Source organism: Mytilus edulis, chromosome 12 (assembly GCF_963676685.1).
Source record: "Mytilus edulis chromosome 12, xbMytEdul2.2, whole genome shotgun sequence".
Lineage (NCBI taxonomy): Eukaryota > Metazoa > Mollusca > Bivalvia > Mytilida > Mytilidae > Mytilus > Mytilus edulis.
In genome coordinates, this window is record NC_092355.1 from 20,731,245 (window position 1) to 20,757,008 (window position 25,764).

The 25,764-nt window shown below is 32.2% G+C and overlaps 1 protein-coding gene across 1 annotated transcript in view; it reads right to left on the minus strand.

Annotated features, from left to right (window-relative positions):
* Positions 1 to 22,536, minus strand: part of LOC139497502 (uncharacterized) — a 52,991-nt gene extending 30,455 nt beyond the window's left edge. The window contains exon 1 of the mRNA XM_071285731.1: positions 22,408 to 22,536. The gene's annotated coding sequence lies outside the window, so the exon portion shown is untranslated. The remainder of the gene's footprint in view (positions 1 to 22,407) is intronic.
* Positions 22,537 to 25,764: the final 3,228 nt, after the last annotated feature.

Sequence of the window (25,764 nt, forward strand, 5' to 3'; positions counted from 1 at the left end):
TGATGTCATTGTTTACCTAAACTAACCCACAAATTTGCAGAAATGAAACTTTTGGTGAAAGGGAAATATATTTAGACCATTTTGAGGCAAAATTCACTTGTCTATGAGTTTGCATTAAAAATTCAGGATTAATGCGCTACATAGTACACTAATTTAAGATTTCCAGAAAACCGGGAGTTATTTTGGTAGTACCTGTCTTTTCAAGATCAGAAATTTGTTACAAGACTTTAAACATTGGTTGAAAATTGGCATGTAGAAAGGTGACACATGTACAATTCAGGATATACCTGGTTTCCTTGAAGTTAAACTTAAGGTAAAGTATTTAGAAAGCTGTGAAAATTGCAAAATTTGGTTGAACAGATAGGGATTTTTAATTGGTGGTCTGACACCTTTAACAATGTTTAAGGGAAATGCGGTGAAACCCCAAATTAAGAAAACAATTGATTTTTTTTACTTAACTGATCATATGAAGTGATAGTAGTCACATTTCAATCTTTTTGGGGGCAAAAAGTCACATATTGCAAATTTAGAGCCTTAGACTTGAATTTGTGCTATTTTTAGCTTTTCCCACCCTGACAATATGCTTTCACTTAAAAAAATGTCCCAAATTGTTAAAAATGCACAGTAAGTTGTTTGTGTGGTATTAACATTAAAACATGGTTATTTTACCACCAAAAAAAGTTGTTGCCTTCAAGATTTAATGAAATTATTCGATTTTTATCCCTTATATCATTGCGCCATAGCATGTATATGGCAGATAACATAGCCTGATGTAAACATTGCAAAAACTCACAAAAATCCCATTTATAATCTCAAATGAAAGTTTTATACCTTAAGTTGTATCAACTGATAGTAAATAAAAACAGTTAAATGACCATGACTGCACTTTTGATCATTTAATAGTACCATTACTTACACCAGGTGTAAAAAAGGGGGGTCAATATTCCTTGACTCTTCAATACCTTGGATTTTTTACTTATTCCATTGTAAAAATTGTGGAGAGTCTTTTAAGAAGTAGAACAAACAAGAAAAAAATCAACAAAACTGATCTTGATATTGAAAGTGTATGTTCCTGTAGTCCAAAATGAAATTTTCAAGTATTTTCTATCAAAGTCATACATTACAGTCAGTTTAAATATAGCTGTGAAATTTGTAATATAAGTCACATTATGCTCAGATAGGATGTTTCTGACTTCAAATTGACTAAGGATTAAGAATAAAGCAAAGCAAAGATTTCTGAGCAACTTTTTTGGCTCTTTAGGTGTCAGACCACCAATTACTCCCTCCAATTTAGAACGTATGTAAAAGTAGTCCTACTCTGACACAAAATAGTGCTTTTGATGTCATTGTTTACCTAAACTAACCCACAAATTTGCAGAAATGAAACTTTTGGTGAAAGGAAAATATATTTAGACCATTTTGAGGCAAAATTCACTTGTCTATGAGTTTGCATTAAAAATTCAGGATTAATGCGCTACATAGTACACTAATTTAAGATTTCCAGAAAACCGGGAGTTATTTTGGTAGTACCTGTCTTTTCAAGATCAGAAATTTGTTACAAGACTTTAAACATTGGTTGAAAATTGGCATGTAGAAAGGTGACACATGTACAATTCAGGATATACCTGGTTTCCTTGAAGTTAAACTTAAGGTAAAATATTTAGAAAGCTGTGAAAATTGCAAAATTTGGTTGAACAGATAGGGATTTTTAATTGGTGGTCTGACACCTTTAACAATGTTTAAGGGAAATGCGGTGAAACCCCAAATTAAGAAAACAATTGATTTTTTTTACTTAACTGATCATATGAAGTGATAGTAGTCACATTTCAATCTTTTTGGGGGCAAAAAGTCACATATTGCAAATTTAGAGCCTTAGACTTGAATTTGTGCTATTTTTAGCTTTTCCCACCCTGACAATATGCTTTCACTTAAAAAAATGTCCCAAATTGTTAAAAATGCACAGTAAGTTGTTTGTGTGGTATTAACATTAAAACATGGTTATTTTACCACCAAAAAAAGTTGTTGCCTTCAAGATTTAATGAAATTATTCGATTTTTATCCCTTATATCATTGCGCCATAGCATGTATATGGCAGATAACATAGCCTGATGTAAACATTGCAAAAACTCACAAAAATCCCATTTATAATCTCAAATGAAAGTTTTATACCTTAAGTTGTATCAACTGATAGTAAATAAAAACAGTTAAATGACCATGACTGCACTTTTGATCATTTAATAGTACCATTACTTACACCAGGTGTAAAAAAGGGGGGTCAATATTCCTTGACTCTTCAATACCTTGGATTTTTTACTTATTCCATTGTAAAAATTGTGGAGAGTCTTTTAAGAAGTAGAACAAACAAGAAAAAAATCAACAAAACTGATCTTGATATTGAAAGTGTATGTTCCTGTAGTCCAAAATGAAATTTTCAAGTATTTTCTATCAAAGTCATACATTACAGTCAGTTTAAATATAGCTGTGAAATTTGTAATATAAGTCACATTATGCTCAGATAGGATGTTTCTGACTTCAAATTGACTAAGGATTAAGAATAAAGCAAAGCAAAGATTTCTGAGCAACTTTTTTGGCTCTTTAGGTGTCAGACCACCAATTACTCCCTCCAATTTAGAACGTATGTAAAAGTAGTCCTACTCTGACACAAAATAGTGCTTTTGATGTCATTGTTTACCTAAACTAACCCACAAATTTGCAGAAATGAAACTTTTGGTGAAAGGAAAATATATTTAGACCATTTTGAGGCAAAATTCACTTGTCTATGAGTTTGCATTAAAAATTCAGGATTAATGCGCTACATAGTACACTAATTTAAGATTTCCAGAAAACCGGGAGTTATTTTGGTAGTACCTGTCTTTTCAAGATCAGAAATTTGTTACAAGACTTTAAACATTGGTTGAAAATTGGCATGTAGAAAGGTGACACATGTACAATTCAGGATATACCTGGTTTCCTTGAAGTTAAACTTAAGGTAAAATATTTAGAAAGCTGTGAAAATTGCAAAATTTGGTTGAACAGATAGGGATTTTTAATTGGTGGTCTGACACCTTTAACAATGTTTAAGGGAAATGCGGTGAAACCCCAAATTAAGAAAACAATTGATTTTTTTTACTTAACTGATCATATGAAGTGATAGTAGTCACATTTCAATCTTTTTGGGGGCAAAAAGTCACATATTGCAAATTTAGAGCCTTAGACTTGAATTTGTGCTATTTTTAGCTTTTCCCACCCTGACAATATGCTTTCACTTAAAAAAATGTCCCAAATTGTTAAAAATGCACAGTAAGTTGTTTGTGTGGTATTAACATTAAAACATGGTTATTTTACCACCAAAAAAAGTTGTTGCCTTCAAGATTTAATGAAATTATTCGATTTTTATCCCTTATATCATTGCGCCATAGCATGTATATGGCAGATAACATAGCCTGATGTAAACATTGCAAAAACTCACAAAAATCCCATTTATAATCTCAAATGAAAGTTTTATACCTTAAGTTGTATCAACTGATAGTAAATAAAAACAGTTAAATGACCATGACTGCACTTTTGATCATTTAATAGTACCATTACTTACACCAGGTGTAAAAAAGGGGGGTCAATATTCCTTGACTCTTCAATACCTTGGATTTTTTACTTATTCCATTGTAAAAATTGTGGAGAGTCTTTTAAGAAGTAGAACAAACAAGAAAAAAATCAACAAAACTGATCTTGATATTGAAAGTGTATGTTCCTGTAGTCCAAAATGAAATTTTCAAGTATTTTCTATCAAAGTCATACATTACAGTCAGTTTAAATATAGCTGTGAAATTTGTAATATAAGTCACATTATGCTCAGATAGGATGTTTCTGACTTCAAATTGACTAAGGATTAAGAATAAAGCAAAGCAAAGATTTCTGAGCAACTTTTTTGGCTCTTTAGGTGTCAGACCACCAATTACTCCCTCCAATTTAGAACGTATGTAAAAGTAGTCCTACTCTGACACAAAATAGTGCTTTTGATGTCATTGTTTACCTAAACTAACCCACAAATTTGCAGAAATGAAACTTTTGGTGAAAGGGAAATATATTTAGACCATTTTGAGGCAAAATTCACTTGTCTATGAGTTTGCATTAAAAATTCAGGATTAATGCGCTACATAGTACACTAATTTAAGATTTCCAGAAAACCGGGAGTTATTTTGGTAGTACCTGTCTTTTCAAGATCAGAAATTTGTTACAAGACTTTAAACATTGGTTGAAAATTGGCATGTAGAAAGGTGACACATGTACAATTCAGGATATACCTGGTTTCCTTGAAGTTAAACTTAAGGTAAAGTATTTAGAAAGCTGTGAAAATTGCAAAATTTGGTTGAACAGATAGGGATTTTTAATTGGTGGTCTGACACCTTTAACAATGTTTAAGGGAAATGCGGTGAAACCCCAAATTAAGAAAACAATTGATTTTTTTTACTTAACTGATCATATGAAGTGATAGTAGTCACATTTCAATCTTTTTGGGGGCAAAAAGTCACATATTGCAAATTTAGAGCCTTAGACTTGAATTTGTGCTATTTTTAGCTTTTCCCACCCTGACAATATGCTTTCACTTAAAAAAATGTCCCAAATTGTTAAAAATGCACAGTAAGTTGTTTGTGTGGTATTAACATTAAAACATGGTTATTTTACCACCAAAAAAAGTTGTTGCCTTCAAGATTTAATGAAATTATTCGATTTTTATCCCTTATATCATTGCGCCATAGCATGTATATGGCAGATAACATAGCCTGATGTAAACATTGCAAAAACTCACAAAAATCCCATTTATAATCTCAAATGAAAGTTTTATACCTTAAGTTGTATCAACTGATAGTAAATAAAAACAGTTAAATGACCATGACTGCACTTTTGATCATTTAATAGTACCATTACTTACACCAGGTGTAAAAAAGGGGGGTCAATATTCCTTGACTCTTCAATACCTTGGATTTTTTACTTATTCCATTGTAAAAATTGTGGAGAGTCTTTTAAGAAGTAGAACAAACAAGAAAAAAATCAACAAAACTGATCTTGATATTGAAAGTGTATGTTCCTGTAGTCCAAAATGAAATTTTCAAGTATTTTCTATCAAAGTCATACATTACAGTCAGTTTAAATATAGCTGTGAAATTTGTAATATAAGTCACATTATGCTCAGATAGGATGTTTCTGACTTCAAATTGACTAAGGATTAAGAATAAAGCAAAGCAAAGATTTCTGAGCAACTTTTTTGGCTCTTTAGGTGTCAGACCACCAATTACTCCCTCCAATTTAGAACGTATGTAAAAGTAGTCCTACTCTGACACAAAATAGTGCTTTTGATGTCATTGTTTACCTAAACTAACCCACAAATTTGCAGAAATGAAACTTTTGGTGAAAGGGAAATATATTTAGACCATTTTGAGGCAAAATTCACTTGTCTATGAGTTTGCATTAAAAATTCAGGATTAATGCGCTACATAGTACACTAATTTAAGATTTCCAGAAAACCGGGAGTTATTTTGGTAGTACCTGTCTTTTCAAGATCAGAAATTTGTTACAAGACTTTAAACATTGGTTGAAAATTGGCATGTAGAAAGGTGACACATGTACAATTCAGGATATACCTGGTTTCCTTGAAGTTAAACTTAAGGTAAAATATTTAGAAAGCTGTGAAAATTGCAAAATTTGGTTGAACAGATAGGGATTTTTAATTGGTGGTCTGACACCTTTAACAATGTTTAAGGGAAATGCGGTGAAACCCCAAATTAAGAAAACAATTGATTTTTTTTACTTAACTGATCATATGAAGTGATAGTAGTCACATTTCAATCTTTTTGGGGGCAAAAAGTCACATATTGCAAATTTAGAGCCTTAGACTTGAATTTGTGCTATTTTTAGCTTTTCCCACCCTGACAATATGCTTTCACTTAAAAAAATGTCCCAAATTGTTAAAAATGCACAGTAAGTTGTTTGTGTGGTATTAACATTAAAACATGGTTATTTTACCACCAAAAAAAGTTGTTGCCTTCAAGATTTAATGAAATTATTCGATTTTTATCCCTTATATCATTGCGCCATAGCATGTATATGGCAGATAACATAGCCTGATGTAAACATTGCAAAAACTCACAAAAATCCCATTTATAATCTCAAATGAAAGTTTTATACCTTAAGTTGTATCAACTGATAGTAAATAAAAACAGTTAAATGACCATGACTGCACTTTTGATCATTTAATAGTACCATTACTTACACCAGGTGTAAAAAAGGGGGGTCAATATTCCTTGACTCTTCAATACCTTGGATTTTTTACTTATTCCATTGTAAAAATTGTGGAGAGTCTTTTAAGAAGTAGAACAAACAAGAAAAAAATCAACAAAACTGATCTTGATATTGAAAGTGTATGTTCCTGTAGTCCAAAATGAAATTTTCAAGTATTTTCTATCAAAGTCATACATTACAGTCAGTTTAAATATAGCTGTGAAATTTGTAATATAAGTCACATTATGCTCAGATAGGATGTTTCTGACTTCAAATTGACTAAGGATTAAGAATAAAGCAAAGCAAAGATTTCTGAGCAACTTTTTTGGCTCTTTAGGTGTCAGACCACCAATTACTCCCTCCAATTTAGAACGTATGTAAAAGTAGTCCTACTCTGACACAAAATAGTGCTTTTGATGTCATTGTTTACCTAAACTAACCCACAAATTTGCAGAAATGAAACTTTTGGTGAAAGGGAAATATATTTAGACCATTTTGAGGCAAAATTCACTTGTCTATGAGTTTGCATTAAAAATTCAGGATTAATGCGCTACATAGTACACTAATTTAAGATTTCCAGAAAACCGGGAGTTATTTTGGTAGTACCTGTCTTTTCAAGATCAGAAATTTGTTACAAGACTTTAAACATTGGTTGAAAATTGGCATGTAGAAAGGTGACACATGTACAATTCAGGATATACCTGGTTTCCTTGAAGTTAAACTTAAGGTAAAGTATTTAGAAAGCTGTGAAAATTGCAAAATTTGGTTGAACAGATAGGGATTTTTAATTGGTGGTCTGACACCTTTAACAATGTTTAAGGGAAATGCGGTGAAACCCCAAATTAAGAAAACAATTGATTTTTTTTACTTAACTGATCATATGAAGTGATAGTAGTCACATTTCAATCTTTTTGGGGGCAAAAAGTCACATATTGCAAATTTAGAGCCTTAGACTTGAATTTGTGCTATTTTTAGCTTTTCCCACCCTGACAATATGCTTTCACTTAAAAAAATGTCCCAAATTGTTAAAAATGCACAGTAAGTTGTTTGTGTGGTATTAACATTAAAACATGGTTATTTTACCACCAAAAAAAGTTGTTGCCTTCAAGATTTAATGAAATTATTCGATTTTTATCCCTTATATCATTGCGCCATAGCATGTATATGGCAGATAACATAGCCTGATGTAAACATTGCAAAAACTCACAAAAATCCCATTTATAATCTCAAATGAAAGTTTTATACCTTAAGTTGTATCAACTGATAGTAAATAAAAACAGTTAAATGACCATGACTGCACTTTTGATCATTTAATAGTACCATTACTTACACCAGGTGTAAAAAAGGGGGGTCAATATTCCTTGACTCTTCAATACCTTGGATTTTTTACTTATTCCATTGTAAAAATTGTGGAGAGTCTTTTAAGAAGTAGAACAAACAAGAAAAAAATCAACAAAACTGATCTTGATATTGAAAGTGTATGTTCCTGTAGTCCAAAATGAAATTTTCAAGTATTTTCTATCAAAGTCATACATTACAGTCAGTTTAAATATAGCTGTGAAATTTGTAATATAAGTCACATTATGCTCAGATAGGATGTTTCTGACTTCAAATTGACTAAGGATTAAGAATAAAGCAAAGCAAAGATTTCTGAGCAACTTTTTTGGCTCTTTAGGTGTCAGACCACCAATTACTCCCTCCAATTTAGAACGTATGTAAAAGTAGTCCTACTCTGACACAAAATAGTGCTTTTGATGTCATTGTTTACCTAAACTAACCCACAAATTTGCAGAAATGAAACTTTTGGTGAAAGGGAAATATATTTAGACCATTTTGAGGCAAAATTCACTTGTCTATGAGTTTGCATTAAAAATTCAGGATTAATGCGCTACATAGTACACTAATTTAAGATTTCCAGAAAACCGGGAGTTATTTTGGTAGTACCTGTCTTTTCAAGATCAGAAATTTGTTACAAGACTTTAAACATTGGTTGAAAATTGGCATGTAGAAAGGTGACACATGTACAATTCAGGATATACCTGGTTTCCTTGAAGTTAAACTTAAGGTAAAGTATTTAGAAAGCTGTGAAAATTGCAAAATTTGGTTGAACAGATAGGGATTTTTAATTGGTGGTCTGACACCTTTAAGGGAAATGCGGTGAAACCCCAAATTAAGAAAACAATTGATTTTTTTTACTTAACTGATCATATGAAGTGATAGTAGTCACATTTCAATCTTTTTGGGGGCAAAAAGTCACATATTGCAAATTTAGAGCCTTAGACTTGAATTTGTGCTATTCTTAGCTTTTCCCACCCTGACAATATGCTTTCACTTAAAAAAATGTCCCAAATTGTTATAAATGCACAGTAAGTTGTTTGTGTGGTATTAACATTAAAACATGGTTATTTTACCACCAAAAAAAGTTGTTGCCTTCAAGATTTAATGAAATTATTCGATTTTTATCCCTTATATCATTGCGCCATAGCATGTATATGGCAGATAACATAGCCTGATGTAAACATTGCAAAAAGTCACAAAAATCCCATTTATAATCTCAAATGAAAGTTTTATACCTTAAGTTGTATCAACTGATAGTAAATAAAAACAGTTAAATGACCATGACTGCACTTTTGATCATTTAATAGTACCATTACTTACACCAGGTGTAAAAAAGGGGGGTCAATATTCCTTGACTCTTCAATACCTTGGATTTTTTACTTAACCCATTGTAAAAATTGTGGAGAGTCTTTTAAGAAGTAGAACAAACAAGAAAAAAATCAACAAAACTGATCTTGATATTGAAAGTGTATGTTCCTGTAGTCCAAAATGAAATTTTCAAGTATTTTCTATCAAAGTCATACATTACAGTCAGTTTAAATATAGCTGTGAAATTTGTAATATAAGTCACATTATGCTCAGATAGGATGTTTCTGACTTCAAATTGACTAAGGATTAAGAATAAAGCAAAGCAAAGATTTCTGAGCAACTTTTTTGGCTCTTTAAGGGAAATGCGGTGAAACCCCAAATTAAGAAAACAATTGATTTTTTTTACTTAACTGATCATATGAAGTGATAGTAGTCACATTTCAATCTTTTTGGGGGCAAAAAGACACATATTGCAAATTTAGAGCCTTAGACTTGAATTTGTGCTATTTTTAGCTTTTCCCACCCTGACAATATGCTTTCACTTAAAAAAATGTCCCAAATTGTTATAAATGCACAGTAAGTTGTTTGTGTGGTATTAACATTAAAACATGGTTATTTTACCACCCAAAAAAGTTGTTGCCTTCAAGATTTAATGAAATTATTCGATTTTTATCCCTTATATCATTGCGCCATAGCATGTATATGGCAGATAACATAGCCTGATGTAAACATTGCAAAAACTCACAAAAATCCCATTTATAATCTCAAATGAAAGTTTTATACCTTAAGTTGTATCAACTGATAGTAAATAAAAACAGTTAAATGACCATGACTGCACTTTTGATCATTTAATAGTACCATTACTTACACCAGGTGTAAAAAAGGGGGGTCAATATTCCTTGACTCTTCAATACCTTGGATTTTTTACTTAACCCATTGTAAAAATTGTGGAGAGTCTTTTAAGAAGTAGAACAAACAAGAAAAAAATCAACAAAACTGATCTTGATATTGAAAGTGTATGTTCCTGTAGTCCAAAATGAAATTTTCAAGTATTTTCTATCAAAGTCATACATTACAGTCAGTTTAAATATAGCTGTGAAATTTGTAATATAAGTCACATTATGCTCAGATAGGATGTTTCTGACTTCAAATTGACTAAGGATTAAGAATAAAGCAAAGCAAAGATTTCTGAGCAACTTTTTTGGCTCTTTAAGGGAAATGCGGTGAAACCCCAAATTAAGACAAGAGTGCACACGCTGAAATGTCTCGCCTTCTATACTAATCATTGATATTATGTTGATAGTCCTAAGTATAAAGCTAAGCTTTAATACAACTGTCACATAAACTTAACAATAACCAAGATAACTAAACAAAGACCAAGGAACCTTGAAAATGAGGTCAAGGTCAGATGAACCATGCCAGGCAGACATGTACAGCTAACAATGCTTCTATACAACATATATAGTTGACTTATTACTTATAGTTTAAAAAAAATAGACCAAAACACAAAAACTTAACACTGTGCAATGAACCGTGTAAATGAGGTCACGGTCAAATAAAACTTGCGTGACTGACATAAAGATCATAATATATTTTCATACACCAAATATAGATGACTTATGGTATATAGTATTAGATAAAAAAAACAAAACTCAAAAACTTAACTTTGACCACTGAACCATGAAAATGAGGTCAAGGTCACATGACATCTGCCCGCTAGATAGGTACACCTTACAATCATTCCATACAACAAATATAGTAGACCTATTGCATATAGTATGAGAAAAACAGACCAAAACACAAAAATTTAACTATAACCACTGAACCATAAAAATGAGGTCAAGGTCAGATGACACCTGCCAGTTGGACATGTACACCTTACAGTCCTTCCATACACCGAATATACTAGCCCTATTGCTTGTAGTATCTGAGATATGGACTTGACCACCAAAACTTAACCTTGTTCACTGATCCATGAAATGAGGTCGAGGTCAAGTGAAAACTGTCTGACAGACATGAGGACCTTTCAAGGTACGCACATATCAAATATAGTTATCCTATTACTTATAATAAGAGAGAATTCAACATTACAAAAAATCTGAACTTTTTTTTCAAGTGGTCACTGAACCATGAAAATGAGGTCAAGGACATTGGACATGTGACTGACGGAAACTTCGTAACATGAGGCATCTATATACAAAGTATGAAGCATCCAGGTCTTCCACCTTCTAAAATATAAAGCTTTTAAGAAGTTAGCTAACACCGCCGCCGCCGCCGTAGCCGCCGCTGGATCACTATCCCTATGTCGAGCTTTCTGCAACAAAAGTTGCAGGCTCGACAAAAACAATTGATTTTTTTTACTTAACTGATCATATGAAGTGATAGTAGTCACATTTCATTCTTTTTGGGGGCAAAAAGTCACATATTGCAAATTTAGAGCCTTAGACTTGAATTTGTGCTATTTTTAGCTTTTCCCACCCCGACAATATGCTTTCACTTAAAAAAATGTCCCAAATTGTTATAAATGCACAGTAAGTTGTTTGTATGGTATTAACATTAAAACATGGTTATTTTACCACCAAAAAAAGTTGTTGTCTTCAAGATTTAATGAAATTATTCGATTTTTATCCCTTATATCATTGCGCCATAGCATGTATATGGCAGATAACATAGCCTGATGTAAACATTGCAAAAACTCACTAAAATCCCATTTATAATCTCAAATGAAAGTTTTATACCTTAAGTTGTATCAACTGATAGTAAATAAAAACAGTTAAATGACCATGACTGCACTTTTGATCATTTAATAGTACCATTACTTACACCAGGTGTAAAAAAGGGGGGTCAATATTCCTTGATTCTTCAATACCTTGGATTTTTTACTTAACCCTTTGTAAAAATTGTGGAGAGTCTTTTAAGAAGTAGAACAAACAAGAAAAAAATCAACAAAACTGATCTTGATATTGAAAGTGTATGTTCCTGTAGTCCAAAATGAAATGTTCAAGTATTTTCTATCAAAGTCATACATTACAGTCAGTTTAAATATAGCTGTGAAATTTGTAATATAAGTCACATTATGCTCAGATTGACTAAGGATTAAGAATAAAGCAAAGCAAAGATTTCTGAGCAACTTTTTTGGCTCTTTAGGTGTCAGACCACCAATTACACCCTCCAATTTAGAACGTATGTAAAAGTAGTCCTACTCTGACACAAAAAAGTGCTTTTGATGTCATTGTTTACCTAAACTAACCCACAAATTTGCAGAAATGAAACTTTTGGTGAAAGGGAAATATATTTAGACCATTTTGAGGCAAAATTCACTTGTCTATGAGTTTGCATTAAAAATTCAGGATTAATGCGCTACATAGTACACTAATTTAAGATTTCCAGAAAACCGGGAGTTATTTTGGTAGTACCTGTCTTTTCAAGATCAGAAATTTGTTACAAGACTTTAAACATTGGTTGAAAATTGGCATGTAGAAAGGTGACACATGTACAATTCAGGATATACCTGGTTTCCTTGAAGTTAAACTTAAGGTAAAATATTTAGAAAGCTGTGAAAATTGCAAAATTTGGTTGAACAGATAGGGATTTTTAATTGGTGGTCTGACACCTTTAAGGGAAATGCGGTGAAACCCCAAATTAAGAAAACAATTGATTTTTTTTACTTAACTGATCATATGAAGTGATAGTAGTCACATTTCAATCTTTTTGGGGGCAAAAAGTCACATATTGCAAATTTAGAGCCTTAGACTTGAATTTGTGCTATTTTTAGCTTTTCCCACCCTGACAATATGCTTTCACTTAAAAAAATGTCCCAAATTGTTATAAATGCACAGTTAGTTGTTTGTGTGGTATTAATATTAAAACATGGTTATTTTACCACCAAAAAAAGTTGTTGTCTTCAAGATTTAATGAAATTATTCGATTTTTATCCCTTATATCATTGCGCCATAGCATGTATATGGCAGATAACATAGCCTGATGTAAACATTGCAAAAACTCACAAAAATCCCATTTATAATCTCAAATGAAAGTTTTATACCTTAAGTTGTATCAACTGATAGTAAATAAAAACAGTTAAATGACCATGACTGCACTTTTGATCATTTAATAGTACCATTACTTACACCAGGTGTAAAAAAAGGGGGGTCAATATTCCTTGACTCTTCAATACCTTGGATTTTTTACTTAACCCATTGTAAAAATTGTGGAGAGTCTTTTAAGAAGTAGAACAAACAAGAAAAAAATCAACAAAACTGATCTTGATATTGAAAGTGTATGTTCCGGTAGTCCAAAATGAAATTTTCAAGTATTTTCTATCAAAGTCATACATTACAGTCAGTTTAAATATAGCTGTGAAATTTGTAATATAAGTCACATTATGCTCAGATAGGATGTTTCTGACTTCAAATTGACTAAGGATTAAGAATAAAGCAAAGCAAAGATTTCTGAGCAACTTTTTTGGCTCTTTAAGGGAAATGCGGTGAAACCCCAAATTAAGAAAACAATTGATTTTTTTTACTTAACTGATCATATGAAGTGATAGTAGTCACATTTCAATCTTTTTGGGGGCAAAAAGTCACATATTGCAAATTTAGAGCCTTAGACTTGAATTTGTGCTATTTTTAGCTTTTCCCACCCTGACAATATGCTTTCACTTAAAAAAATGTCCCAAATTGTTATAAATGCACAGTAAGTTGATTGTGTGGTATTAACATTAAAACATGGTTATTTTACCACCAAAAAAAGTTGTTGTCTTCAAGATTTAATGAAATTATTCGATTTTTATCCCTTATATCATTGCGCCATAGCATGTATATGGCAGATAACATAGCCTGATGTAAACATTGCAAAAACTCACAAAAATCCCATTTATAATCTCAAATGAAAGTTTTATACCTTAAGTTGTATCAACTGATAGTAAATAAAAACAGTTAAATGACCATGACTGCACTTTGATCATTTAATAGTACCATTACTTACACCAGGTGTAAACCAGATGCTCCGCAGGGCGTAGCTTTATACGACCGCAGAGGTTGAACCCTGAACGGTTGGGGCAAGTATGGACACAACATTCAAGCTGGATTCAGCTCTAAATTTGGATTGTGATTAAATAGTTGACACAGCATAGGTTTCTGACACAGAATGAATGTGTTCTAATGAACTTAAAATTTTTGTTTTCTCTTAGAGCAATTCACTATGCTGTTGAATATTAATCCTCTCAAAAAGATGTTTGAAGAAATTTTCCTTTTTATTTATGAAATTTCAAATGAGAAAAATTGAACCCAATTTTTTTAATCACATCCCCCTTTCCCTTATTCCAAAACTAATCTCAATTAAAATTTCTAATGGAGTTTGCAACAATAACTACTCATTTGAATACATCATAAAATATTAAGATGTAAAAAAACTGCTTGTTATCACTGAATGGTAAAGATCATTTTAATTTATCAGTTGGTAGTAAAAAGTGAATATACTTTTAAATATAATTATTTTCTGTGACTGTATCTTACATTTATTTGTAGGATCCTTTACTATAGATAATTAAGCTGATCTGTAATAATAACATCTTCATGCCTTATATATCATGTACTGCAGTACGCCGCTAGATTAAAACTGACGTGGAAAGGTAACACACGGCCAGCGAAAGCTCTTTTTTTGAGAGCCCAGGTGGTCGTGTGGTCTAGCGGGACGGCTGCAGTGCAGGCGATTTGGTGTCACGATATCACAATAGCATAGGTTCGAATCCCGGCCAGGGAAGAACCAAAAAATTTGCGAAAGCAAATTTACAGATCTAACATTGTTGGGTTGATGTTTAGAAGAGTTGTATATACATTGTATATTGTATATAACAAAGATTTAAGTTGATTCTGGACAAAGAAAGATAACTCCAATTAAAAAAAAATCTTGCTATTGCACAATATTTTGCAATTAGATATTTCTTGCTTACTATTCTGGACAAAGAAAGATAACTCTAATTAAAAAAAAATTTGCTATTTCACAATATTGTGCAATTAGATATTTCTTGCCATTGCGCAATACTGTGCAATTGAAAAGACTTGCTATTGCACAATACTTAATATAATAATTTTAGATCCTGATTTGGACCAACTTGAAAACTGGGCCCATAATAAAAAAATCTAAGTACATTTTTGGATTCAGCATATCAAAGAACCCCAAGATTTCAATTTTTGTTAAAATCAGACTAAGTTTAATTTTGGACCCTTTGGACTTTAGTGTAGACCAATTTGAAAACAGGGACCAAAAATGAAGAATCTACATACACAGTTAGATTTGGTATATCAAAGAACCCCATTTATTCAATTTTTGATGAAATCAAACAAAGTTTAATTTTGGACCCCGATTTGGACCAACTTGAAAACTGGGCCAATAATCAAGAATCTAAGTACATTTTTAGATTCAGCATATCAAAGAACCTAACTGATTCATTTTTTGTCAAAATCAAACTAAGTTTAATTTTGGACCCTTTGGACCTTAATGTAGACCAATTTGAAAACGGGACCAAAAGTTAAGAATCTGCATACACAGTCATGACAGTTAGATTCGGCATATCAAAGAACCCCAATTATTCAATTTTGATGAAATCAAACAAAGTTTAATTTTGGACCCTTTGGGCCCCTTATTCTGTTGGGACCAAAACTCCCAAAATCAATACCAACCTTCCTTTTATGGTCATAAACCTTGTGTTTAAATTTCATAGATTTCTATTTACTTATACTAACGTTATGGTGCGAAAACCAAGAAAAATGCTTATTTGGGTCCCTTTTTGGCCCCTAATTCCTAAACTGTTGGGACCTAAACTCCCAAAATCAATACCAACCTTCCTTTTGTAGTCATTAACATTGTGTTTGAATTTCATTGATTTCTATTTACTTAAACTAAAGTTATTGTGCGAAAACCAAGAATAATGCTTATTTGGGCCCTTTTTTGGCCCCTAATTCCTAAACTGTTGAAACCAAAACTCCCAAAATCAATCCCAACCGTTCTTTTGTGGTCATAAACCTTGTGTCAAAATTTCATAGATTTCTATTAACTTAAACTAAAGTTATAGTGCGAAAACCAAGAAAATGCTTATTTGGGCCCTTTTTGGCCCCTAATTCCTAAAATGTTGGGACCAAAACTCCCAAAATCAATACCAACCTTCCTTTTGTGGTCATAAACCTTGTGTTAAAATTTCATAGATTTCCATTCACTTTTACTAAAGATAGAGTGCGAAAACTAAAAGTATTCGGACGACGACGACGACGACGCAGACGACGACGACGCCAACGTGATAGCAATATACGACGAAAAATTTTTCAAATTTTGCGGTCGTATAAAAAGGGGGTCAATATTCCTTGACTCTTCAATACCTTGGATTTTTTACTTAACCCATTGTAAAAATTGTGGAGAGTCTTTTAAGAAGTAGAACAAACAAGAAAAAAATCAACAAAACTGATCTTGATATTGAAAGTGTATGTTCCGGTAGTCCAAAATGAAATTTTCAAGTATTTTCTATCAAAGTCATACATTACAGTCAGTTTAAATATAGCTGTGAAATTTGTAATATAAGTCACATTATGCTCAGATAGGATGTTTCTGACTTCAAATTGACTAAGGATTAAGAATAAAGCAAAGCAAAGATTTCTGAGCAACTTTTTTGGCTCTTTAAGGGAAATGCGGTGAAACCCCAAATTAAGAAAACAATTGATTTTTTTTACTTAACTGATCATATGAAGTGATAGTAGTCACATTTCAATCTTTTTGGGGGCAAAAAGTCACATATTGCAAATTTAGAGCCTTAGACTTGAATTTGTGCTATTTTTAGCTTTTCCCACCCTGACAATATGCTTTCACTTAAAAAAATGTCCCAAATTGTTATAAATGCACAGTAAGTTGTTTGTATGGTATTAACATTAAAACATGGTTATTTTACCACCAAAAAAAGTTGTTGTCTTCAAGATTTAATGAAATTATTCGATTTTTATCCCTTATATCATTGCGCCATAGCATGTATATGGCAGATAACATAGCCTGATGTAAACATTGCAAAAACTCACAAAAATCCCATTTATAATCTCAAATGAAAGTTTTACACCTTAAGTTGTATCAACTGATAGTAAATAAAAACAGTTTAATGACCATGACTGCACTTTTGATCATTTAATAGTACCATTACTTACACCAGGTGTAAAAAAGGGGGGTCAATATTCCTTGACTCTTCAATACCTTGGATTTTTTACTTAACCCATTGTAAAAATTGTGGAGAGTCTTTTAAGAAGTAGAACAAACAAGAAAAAAATCAACAAAACTGATCTTGATATTGAAAGTGTATGTTCCTGTAGTCCAAAATGAAATTTTCAAGTATTTTCTATCAAAGTCATACATTACAGTCAGTTTAAATATAGCTGTGAAATTTGTAATATAAGTCACGTTATGCTCAGATAGGATGTTTCTGACTTCAAATTGACTAAGGATTAAGAATAAAGCAAAGCAAAGATTTCTGAGCAACTTTTTTGGCTCTTTAGGTGTCAGACCACCAATTACTTGAAACTTTTGGTGAAAGGGAAATATATTTAGACCATTTTGAGGCAAAATTCACTTGTCTATGAGTTTGCATTAAAAATTCAGGATTAATGCGCTACATAGTACACTAATTTAAGATTTCCAGAAAACCGGGAGTTATTTTGGTAGTACCTGTCTTTTCAAGATCAGAAATTTGTTACAAGACTTTAAACATTGGTTGAAAATTGGCATGTAGAAAGGTGACACATGTACAATTCAGGATATACATGGTTTCCTTGAAGTTAAACTTAAGGTAAAATATTTAGAAAGCTGTGAAAATTGCAAAATTTGGTTGAACAGATAGGGATTTTTAATTGGTGGTCTGACACCTACTAACGAAGCGGAGAGAAGTAGAAAAAAAAGTAAACAAGTTAAGAATTCATTCAATTTAAAGCATTTCCACTCATTTGATGAGGGTGCCGCTTAAGAAATGATTTTCTGATATATAATTCTTTAAATTATTAGGCCGATAAGTACAAAATTAATACAAGATTTTGTGTAATACTCCAAAACTTGCCACTCAGTACCAAAAAATTTCGAGGTCGATCGTCATCTGTCGCCCTATTCTCAAGATATTGAACTGTTTTTCATTATTTTTCCAGACACGTTTTTAGATTATTAGAGTGTGGCATCATATTTACTGAAATTTGTTGTGAAAAAGATGTATTTTAAAGAATATAGACCATAAAAAATAAAGTCAAGGGTACGGCAACTTGCTCGTGTTGACAAATTTACTGTATGGCAACTTGTTTTCAACTGTACGGCAACTTGCTAATTTTAGAATAGTTATTTACAGTCCTTTCAAAGAAAATAAAGTATAAAGTTCAAATATCTAAGGTTGAAAAGGGGAGGGGTTACGCTTTTATGTTAAACTGTTTTTGTCCTTTTCAAGGTTTTAATTTGTTTAAAACTGTTATTTGACTGATAAATTTTAAAAACTGTTCACTGTTTTCGACCCACTGTCTGTAATCTGTTTTGTTAAAATTTGCAATGTTGTTAACTGTTTATTTGAAATTAAGATTCCTGTTATCTGTTACTTAATACTTAAAGTGTTCACTGTTTTTGACATTATTTTCTCTGTTTACTGATCTTAACTGTTATTTACAAGAATCACATTAAAATCTGCTGTCCATCTCTTTCTTTACGTTGCTTCCGCAAAGGAGTGACATAAAGAGCATATATGTAACTGTACATGTCTTTAAAAAATCTTTGAGTATAGTAAATCCTTGATAAAATTGAGAATGGAAATGAGGAAAATGTCAAAGAAACAGAAGCCCGACCAAATAGAAGAAAAAACCAACGCAACGAGAAAATTATGCACTAGGGTGGGGTGTCAATTCACAGATAGGAAAAAAAACTTAGAATTGACACTCATAATTTTTAAAACACCCTCTTTCCCTTTCTTCCTAATAAATAAGGCTTACTATTTGAGTTATGCATGTGTATATTTATGGAAAGAGAATCGTCCATAGATTTGATTTCCAATACTAATTATAATAGTGAAATATATATATATATATTTTTTTTAACCATGGCAACATGCAAAATGGGGGTTGAACATGTCACAAAGATCTCAAAAACTTGGTCCAAAGGAAAATTTCAATCAATAAGAGTGATACCTTTCCTGAAACCATAGACATATATCTATCAAAAGGTAAAAAAAAATCATATGCATTTTTGCTGTTTTTTCCATAAAATTGAAAAGATCGAGCGTCAAATATTTGTTGAAAAACAATACAAAATTTCTAAATCTAAGGCGGTACGGATAGGAACGTATTTTAACTGAAAAATGGCTTATAAAACATGCTAAAAACAATCTAAGTGTCCATATAAAACCCACTAGGAAGGCTATATTATTATTCAACTATCTAAAAATCAATTCAATTGTACAAAAACTTTCATATTTAGAAAATTCACCATGATGGCTATAATGCGAAACTAAACTTCTAACTGTGTATTGAAATACCTGAAGCTCTCTCCTAAGTGAGCAATCATTTAACTACAAAAAGGGGGTAGAAGTTCAATGTTTGTTTCTTGAAACATAGAAATGAACCAAAATTTAAAAAATGAAATAAATACAATATAAAAAAGAAGATGTGGTATGATTGCCAATGAGACAACTATCCACAAAAGACCAAAATGACACAGACATTAACAACTATAGGTCACCGTACGGCCTTCAACTATGAGCAAAGCCCATACCGCATAGTCAGCTATAATTGGCCCCAATAAGACAATGTAAAACAATTCAAACGAGAAAACTAACGGCCTTATTTATGTAAGAAAGACTATATACAAATGTAGCAAAGGTTACGGACTCAAGTTGGGTCATGTAGGTGCAACAAATGCGGCAGTGTTAAACATGTTTAGGGATATCTCATGCCCCTCTTTATACGTCTAACCAATGTAGTTATATCTGCCTGCTATTTGTAATGTATCCAAAACGTTAAAAGAAAGACCACTTCTTATCCAGCTAAAACTCTGGTCAGTCCTATGATGAAAATAATTCAGATGTATATGGAATGTTTGATAAGTTATATTGACCCAGAGTACCTGGACGGAATTGTGAAAAATAAATTACCTTTTCAATTTGCAATTCGTAAAATAACTGAACAGTGTGGCCTGGTAGAAGAGGCCGAAAATGAGTACTTGGTTCTCAAATTGATGTCAAACTTGCTAGTCTAAGACTTCAGAAATGTAAAGATGGACCAAGGATTTGTATAGTAACTATACAAATCCTTGGTTCAACTGTCTGTTCATGTGTCAATAAAAAAAATACGGTACTTGCGTGTGTCTTCTGAAAATTAGTCAGCTTTATAAAAGATTCCTTAGGAAGCTTGGCATTTCTGCGACTTTGTACAGTGGTTTTCAAATTTTTGAATACACTGACGATATGCACTTCCCCTTTTCATTGCTTTTGGGTTCGTTTGGAAAAAAGGGTAAATTAAAGTTGCTGTTAACTCTGATCAGCATTTAAAATTGGTTGTTAACTGTTTTTGCCAAAATCGAGGTGTTGTTAACATGTTAACGGACCCCCTCCTCCTATCTAATTATGCATTAGATAAAATGCATTAGATAGAAACACCATTTGCTTGACAGCATTTTTAGATGTATACAAATTATATATTTTAAAAAAGAAACTGACAAGAAAATTAATTCGAAATGCAATTCACGATTTGTTTCTCCTTACTTTCGATGACAACAAAGTATTTTCTTAATTTTGTCTGTCTGAATTCACGATCCTGTGGTTCGGTGGTTGTCGTTGCTTCATCTCTATCTTATTTTGATGTTTTCATAAATTGTTTTGTTACACTGTATATGAGTTAGGCCGTTAGTTTTCTTGTTGAGTCCTTCCACATTTTTCTGTTGGTGCCTGTTATAGCCGACTATAAGGTACGAGTTTTCGTTGTTGAAGGCCGTACGATAGCATGTAATTGCTTGCATACACTTTATTTTATACTGATGGATAGTTATCCTATTTGCTATCATACCACATCTGTACTGTTTTTATCTAAAAAAAAAAGCTACATGTAGCACCAACAAAAGATGAATGGACGGTTTATTTTATTGAACTTACACAATTTCAACCTAACAACAAATAAGACAACAGTCGTTAGTAGTATAACGATATATACATGTATTTAGGATAATATGGTTGAAAAAAACCTTTTTGTACAAAATCGAAAAGCGGTACGCAACGAGGCCTTCTGAACTGAATTAACGGCATATACATGTATTTAATAATATTTGATAAGTAAGACATTTTGTATATTTGTAAGCCTGTAAAGCTTTGATATCAACAAAATATCGTCACTTGTTATTATCTAAACAGCAATTAATCTCCTCTTAAAATTATAATATATTGCAAGACGCCGTACAGACAAAAGTTGTTATTTTGCAATTCGCCGTACAACAAACAAACAATGTTTTTGTCCATATTCTTTAAAAAACATGTTTTTGACAACAAATTTCAGTAAATATGATGCCACACTATAATAATCTAAAAACGTGTTTGGAAAAATAATGAAAAACAGTTCAATATCTTGAGAATGGGGCGACAGAGGATGATCGACCTCGAAATTTTCCGGTACTAAGCGGCAAGTTTTGGAGTATTACTCAAAATCTTGTATTAATTTTGTACTTATCGGCCTAATTATTTAAAGAATTATATATATATCAGAAAATCATTTCTTAAGTGGCACCCTCATCAAATGAGTGGAAATGCTTTAAAGAGGGTGGTAAAGGGTTATTTTCGTGCAACGTGATCGCCGTTTTTTATTTCACGTTCAACGTGTTTTTACTTTTTTATTTGACGTTCAGTCGTGCAAGACGGGTGCCTCGTTCAACGTGTTCTGCTTATTTAATTTTACGTGCATCGTGATTTTCAAAGTCTTATTTTGCGTGCTCGGTATTTTTTAAATAAAATTCAAACACTTGGCAGGGATCGTCAAGAAATACTCTTTTAAAAGCCGTAAACCAATTATATCATAAATGTGTATACTAAATTGGGAATATCAAGTAAAACAAAGAGTTAATATATACAAGAAGACAATGACTCAGTGACAAAAGGTTCAAATAAAAGTATTTATTTTTCGTGCAACGTTCATTACAGAAATTATTCCACGTTCAACGTGAAATTCTGTCTTATTTCACGTTTTTTTCGTGCAAGCACCCCCCTTTACCACCCTCTTTAAATTGAATGAATTCTTAACTTGTTTACTTTTTTTTCTATTTCTCTCCGCTTCGTTAGTACCCAATTTCCGGTGGCGATGATACACAGTGATAAGTATATATATAAATAATTTCTAAAAAAGCATGCATGCATGAGCAAAAAGACTACTGTACCTATTGAACTGTATGAATGATCATACTAGTAGAAGGTATTTGTTTGCAAAGAAAGAAACCCATTATACTAACCTACTTCTGGGATCCAATAACAACTTTCAGACATATTTCGAACAAATTATATGCAGGAACTAAGGAAAAATTTCTTGTCAATTATTTACTTTCGTTTCTTTTATCACGGAAGATAACTCGAGTTGTATTAATGATTGAATTAGAAATTCATTCTGTTCGCAAATGGACTTTATAGTATTTTCAGGGTATCATCAAATCATCAAATTTCAGCAACGAAGTACTGCATAAAACAGAATGGGAAAAGTGTGTACCAGCTATTTACAGTGAAGCAGTAAAAAAATCATTAGATCAAAATAAAAATCGAAAAGTAACAACAGAAGACCAAACAAATAATCTAATAGATGCAATTAAACAAGCTGCAAGGAAAACAATTCCGACAAAAACTTTGAAAATCCGCGGCCCAAGACTAAAAGTTTCACAACATCCAAAAAAGTTGCTTACGATTAGCAAACAGAAACACAGGATATGGGACCTTCATGGGAGAAAGAGAGGTGAGGACACTTGTTTTTTGGAACTGAAGGAAGCAAAAAGAAACGTAAGAAAAAGACTACGGCAAGAAAGAGCAACTGAATGTAAAGAATTTTATAAAAAACTGGAAAGTGAACCCAACTCTAAAAATTTCTTCAGATTAATACGCAGAAATACAAACAGCACTAAAGAACTTGCTACAACCATACTAGAGGGGGGATAGGACCTTTATCGGGACTCCGGGATCGGGTGTTTTTAAGCTCGGGATTTCGGGATTGACCCTTTCGGGATCCGGGAATCCTTTTTTTTGGATTTCGGGATGTCGGGATTTGCTTTATTTAAAGGCACTGGCTACGGTTACATGGAAATGTAACAATAATAAAAATATTATTGTTACATTGGAGACTAAATGCCGAAATGCATGGTTGGGTAAGGACCTGTTTAATTACGAATGTAACAATAATTATTGAGGCTACGGTTACATTACGTTATTGTTACATGAAAAAAAGCAATGTACGATGGGACTAGTATAAATATGTACTAAATAATAAAAGTTCAGGACATTTATTACATACATTTATAACATACAATTTATTTACTGTAATTTTTTATTCTACAATGACAATTTCTACAAATCCAGTAAGTTGTTTTTAAAGTCCGACACATTTTTGATGAACGAAATTACGTCCTCCACGGATACGTACATATACATACAGAATTTCTTAGTATTTAAGTCAAGTTACAGTTAGCAAACATTGCTTTTGATTATCAATTTGCGTCAAGTTATAAAGCTGTATAATATGAATGTCTTGATATTTTGTTTCAGTTTCGTTTAAAACGCATCCCAAGTTTTATTTTTTTTCACCATAAACAAAATTGGTCCAAAGTATAATGACAGTAATAGAATGAAATTCAAAACAGTGTGGCTGTGGCCATTGATTGACACATTAAATTCATCCATTGACTGGGACAATTTACGTGAACGTTTGTCTGTAACGACCACTGTTCACGACCTACCTACGATAGACATTTAAACTGTGGGGTCACCAAAGGTTTCTTAACGCCTTTAATTATAAAATAATTCGAAAAATTAATCAGGAATAACCTTTATGTTTTGATTTATATAATTGATATAAATCAAAAAATCGTGTTATTTCTGATTAATTATTCGAATTACTTTATTAAGGTGTTGAGAACCTTTGGTGACCCCATAGTTTAAGTGTCTTTAAAAGTACATAGTGAGCAGTGGTCGTTACATACAAACGTTCACCTAAATTGTCCCAGTCAATGGATGAATTTAATGTGTCAATCAATGGCCACAGCCCCACTGTTTTGAATTTCATTCTAAGAGTAGGTGTGCAGTTAAATACCTTAAAAAAGTGAAACCATTGAACTATATTTTTCGCCTTTGACAGTCACACTCCTAATCTTGAGTAGTATCTTTAAGAACATCAAAACCATTAATACGTAGTAAAACTATTCAAGTTGTACACCATTTGTTGAATAATAATATTTTATTATTTTATCAGTATTAAATTACAAGTATTGTTTAGTACATATGAAAGAATGAAGCAATACAACTATAGAAGATCTAAGTTTAATCAATCTAGCATACATTGCTGTTTTTCATGTAACAATAACGTAATGTAACCGTAGCCTCAGTAATTATTGTTACATTTGTAATTAATCGGTTCCTCACCCAACTTTGCATTCCGGCAATTAGTCTCCAATGTAACAATAATATTTTTATTATTGTTACATTTCCATGTAACCGTAGCCAGTGCCTTATTTAAATTCGGGACCTCGGGATTTCGTTTTTTCAAGTCCGGGATTTCGGGATCAAGACCCCTCCTACCCCCCCTCATACTATATGATGATCATGAACTCACTGATCCTGAAGAACAAAGAGAGGCAATGGCAAAATATTTTCAAAATTTAGCAACACCTAAGGACGATCCTGATCATTTTGATGAAACATTTCTAAATAACTGCCAATTCCGCTGTGAAATTATAAAAGAAATCTGTAGCTTATCTGATTCTAGTTCAGACAAATTCAACCCCACCGAAATTTCTGAGGCAATATCAAATCTGAACAATGGAAAGGCATGCGATGAATATGGGCTATCTGCTGAACACTTCAAATCTGCTGAAGAGGTTGTTGTTCCGTATCTCGTTTCTCTATTTAACCAAATATTGGCTGAGAAAAAGGTACCAATCCAATTTAAAACCGGTATTCTTAATGCAGTATGTAAGAAAAATAAAGATGACAAAATTCTTGATAACTACAGAGGCATCACCGTATCATCAATTATAGGAAAAATTTTTGAACATGTTATCCTTCAGAGAGTGCTTCTGAAATTAGATAAACAATCAGAGTTACAATTTGGCTTCACAAGTGGCCTCTCACCAGCAATGGCAGCACTGCTAGTCTCTGAATCGGAACTTATATCAAAAAAACAAAAATCTAAATTAATTTTCGGACTTCTGGATTCACAAAAGGCATTTGATGTTGTTCATCATGATATTCTTCTCGACAAGTTATTTGACCAAAATATTGATCCAGATATTTGGGAAATCATTTTTGATATGTACAACAACCTTACCTCTAAAGTTAAATGGAAAAACGGATTTAGTAACAGCTTCCCTGTACGACAAGGAGTCCGCCAAGGAGGAATTCTATCCACCCATTTGTACAAACTGTACATTAACGACCTACTTACAGAACTTGAAGAGAATGGTATGGGCCAGTACATCGGCACAAACTTTACGGGATGTCCAACCTGTGCAGATGACATTATACTACTGTCATCAACTGAAGAAGAAATGCAATCTATGCTAGATACATCTAAAAGATACTCAGAAACATAGATACAAGATCCATCCAACCAA